Source organism: Adiantum capillus-veneris, chromosome 20 (assembly GCF_014529385.1).
Source record: "Adiantum capillus-veneris isolate H3 chromosome 20, ASM1452938v2, whole genome shotgun sequence".
NCBI classification, from domain to species: Eukaryota; Viridiplantae; Streptophyta; class Polypodiopsida; order Polypodiales; family Pteridaceae; genus Adiantum; species Adiantum capillus-veneris.
The window spans coordinates 20,031,677-20,035,323 of NC_140950.1; the positions used below are offsets into that span (position 1 = coordinate 20,031,677).

Below are 3,647 nucleotides of genomic sequence, written 5' to 3' on the forward strand. Positions count from 1 at the left end.
GCAGGACAAGTAAATTAACACTCGCGATGTGTACAATTTTTAGGTTCTCACAAATTGAGACACTATATTTACTTAATTGCACAACTGCTCATAGTTCTCGCAAAAATATAACACGGTCGGTTGTCGTTGCGCACAAATAGGCAACCACTAAAGTATGTGAACTAGCTCTCTCTCTCTCTCTCTCTCTCTCTCTCTAACACACACACATTTTTTGTTGCTTACCAACTTTATAGTCATAGCGCTCTTTTGTGTTATTCCTAATGCAAGAATAGGAGTGACCGCCAATGTATGCATTGAGACGGTGATTATAAGCATGTGAATTGACTCTTCTCTGTGTGTGTGTGTGTGTGTGTGTAAAAAAAAGGGAAAATTACCAAAATACCCCTCTAATTTGTGGAAATTCTCAAAATACTCCTCAAATATCAAAAACTCCCAAAGTACCCCCATAATTTGTCATAAATTCCTAAAATGCCCTTCAAATTTTCCAAAATTCCCAAATTACCCCTGGTTGTGAGAGTAAATTTCTCCAAAAACAAAAAAAATTGTAGCTTTTCATAAGAAGAGTGATTGTCTACCATACATGATGCTAAAACTAAAATTTGAGTCGGTTATGTAGGCTTTGGAGATGAATTGCTTCATTATTTTTAGACATATTTTACTTTTTTGCGAGGTAATTGGGGACAAATTACATGTAAGCACTCAAAAACCGATCTCAATTGTCAAACAAGAATAAAGATTAGAAAATCTTGAAGAATCCAACGAAAATAGATACAAAGGTATTTTGGGAATTTTTGAAATTTGAGGGGTATATTGGGAATTTCAACAAATTAGAGGGGTATTTTGGTAATTTTCGCTAAACAAAAAACTCTCTCAACGAGCCCGCGCCGGCGTGGGCGCCTTCAGAGAGTTTCTTTTATAGAGATAGAGAGACAAGAGTGCATGGGAGAGAAACCTCTGTCTGGACTCCTTCAGAGAGTTTTTATATATATAGAGAGAGAGAGACTAGAGAGAGAGGAGTGCATGAAAGAGAGGCATAGCGCGATCTCTTCTGTCTTTGTCTCCAACGCAGGGCAACGCAAGAGGTCTCCTGCTATCTTGCACCATGCAAGGCAATGCAGTTCGCGTCCTTTTTTATTTTACTCTGCACAGTGCTTACATTCAACCAAGTTAGCAGAGGTCACAACTGGTGAGAAAATTGTAATGTGCCTTCTTCTTTGACATTGACTCTAAAACTCTTAGAGAGAGAGAGAGAGAGAGAGAGAGAGAGAGAGAGAGAGAGAGAGAGATCTGTTACTGCTAAGGGCTTTTGGAGTCCTGCTTCTCCTGCTCTTCTGCCCCTGCACGAGTGCAACAGACGAAGCCTTCATGGTGGTGCACAAACGTGCTTCCATCTCAAAGCTCAAGTCCGTAGAGCATGTCACCGTTTCCATCAGCCTCAATAATGTGGGCTTCAACACTGCGTATGATGTGAGTTTGAATGACGACACCTGGCCTAGTGAAAAGTTTAGCTTGGTTAATGGAAACGCTTCCAACTCATGGGACAAGCTAGAAGCGAGAAAGTCTGTGGTTCATGTTTTTGTTCTGGAGTCAAGGGAAAAAGGTCTCTTCTATGGAGCTCCTGCTATTGTTAGATATAGGATCACCAAAAAATCTGCACTACAGGAAGCATTTTCCACCCCGATCCACGAATTGGACTTACTTGCAGAGAAGTCCTCAGAACAGAAGTTTCTATGGCTGAGGGATTTTGCCGTTAATGTTGGAGCTATATATGGCTCACTCTACTCAACTTTGTCTCACCTATATAATTGTATCTTGTCCTCAATACGAATCAGTCTTTGGGAGCGTATATGGTGTGTCTCTTGTTTTGTCTCTCTCTCTCTCTCTCTCTCTCTCTCTCTTTCTCTCTACATCTCAACATGGTATCAGAGCGGTAACGATCACGCGCCGATTCAATTCATGTGTATGCGATTCGCACGTAAGATTCAAAATTGCTACAAATTTTATTTTTTGAGCATTGATTCTTGTTAACTGTGGTTGTTTTGTGTTAAGAAGAATATGATTAGTATTTTGTGTGGCGTTTATTGCTAATCAATCTAATCGTTGATTACGTTTTCTTGTTGATGACACCCTGAACTTCATCTCAAATTTTCGGGGTGTTTTGCTCAAAATTTGGAGAAACGGGAAAATCCTATAGCATTTTTCATCCAAAACTTGTTCGTCTCCTCGAGCTCTTCGATTTGAGTTCTAGGTTTGCGTCAATTGGAGTTCGCAGCAGAAGGTTATGCTGTTTTTACTGCAATTGAGCTTGACGCAGCTTTTTTCGTTGTACTTCTTCGTGAAGCGTCCGCGAGCATTTTTCTAATTTTGGCGTTAACTTTTTTGAGAAAATTCAGCTTTTTGCTATTCGTATTGTGGCCGTCAATCTTGCGTCTCACGCCACTCTATTTTGAGGACTCTTTTATTATTAATGTCTCGTTTACCCTGCCTTTTTGGGTGACGTCTCTCACATCTTTGGACGTTCCTTGAGCATCATTCTTGCGTTTCTCGTTGACAGAACACAGTCCTCATATTTCTCTCATTCTCAATTGCGGCCTTCACCATATATGGTATGCAGATTTTGCGATCTTATCTTATACGTCTTCTCTCAACAAGATATGGCTATGACTATTCTTGTCAACGGCTTTCCTTCTGGCCAGCGTTCTGTTCCTCCTTTCCAAGGCCAAGGATTTCCAGGTTGGAAAGCAAAGATGATGAACTCTCTGATGTCGTTCTTGGAAATCATGTTTATCCACCTCAGCCTGTTGATACGGATAATGATAGCGTGCTTATCACTGAAGGACCTATATTTGAGTTGGAATGTTGCCTATACGGATTGACAACGACGTGATAAAGCAGCTCGTCGATATATTCTTTCTGCTCTTATTGATTCCCTTTTGCTTGATATGTATGAACTGCCTACTTCCCATGACATATGGAAGTACCTTATTGCAAACTTTCAAAAGAAATCTGTCACAGAAATACTTTATTTGAGAGGGTTGCTTAACAAGTTACAATATGAAGTTGGTACTGCCATGACGGGACATATTGAATCTTTCAAATCTATTATTAATCAACTTGCTGCTGCCGGTGATCCTGTTCCACAAAAGCAACTGATTACACTTCTCCTTGATACGGTGAAGGACTCTTCTTATGATAACATTGTTACTATTCTCTCTAATAAAGATGGTCTTGATTTCGACCAAGCCTGCATGTCTTTAATTGAATACTCTCAACGTCAAGAACGTCGTAATGTTGGTCACAATACAGCTATGATTTCACAAGAGGAGACCGAGTCACAACAGATGGAACGTGCTTTTTATGCTCGAAGGCTTCCATTTCAACGAGGAAATGGCAGAGGTGGCCATCGCGGCAATATTTTCTCTCGTCTCAAATTTCCTAATAAGCAATGTTCTTACTGCAACAGAAATGGCCATACTGAAGATGATTGTTGGGCACGTCAATATGATGAAGAACACAATATTACCACAAAACAACCACATTTATCTAGAGACTCTTCTTCTTCTTCTTGTGAATATTGTGGACGATCTGATCATCCCACTCATCTGTGCTATAAGCGTCGATTCGACACAGATTGTAATATAGCATAT

The 3,647-nt window shown here is 40.1% G+C and overlaps 1 pseudogene; it reads left to right on the forward strand.

Annotated features, from left to right (window-relative positions):
- The first annotated feature begins 1,284 nt into the window (after positions 1–1,284).
- On the forward strand, positions 1,285–1,754 carry LOC147432206 (uncharacterized; annotated as a pseudogene).
- Positions 1,755–3,647: the final 1,893 nt, after the last annotated feature.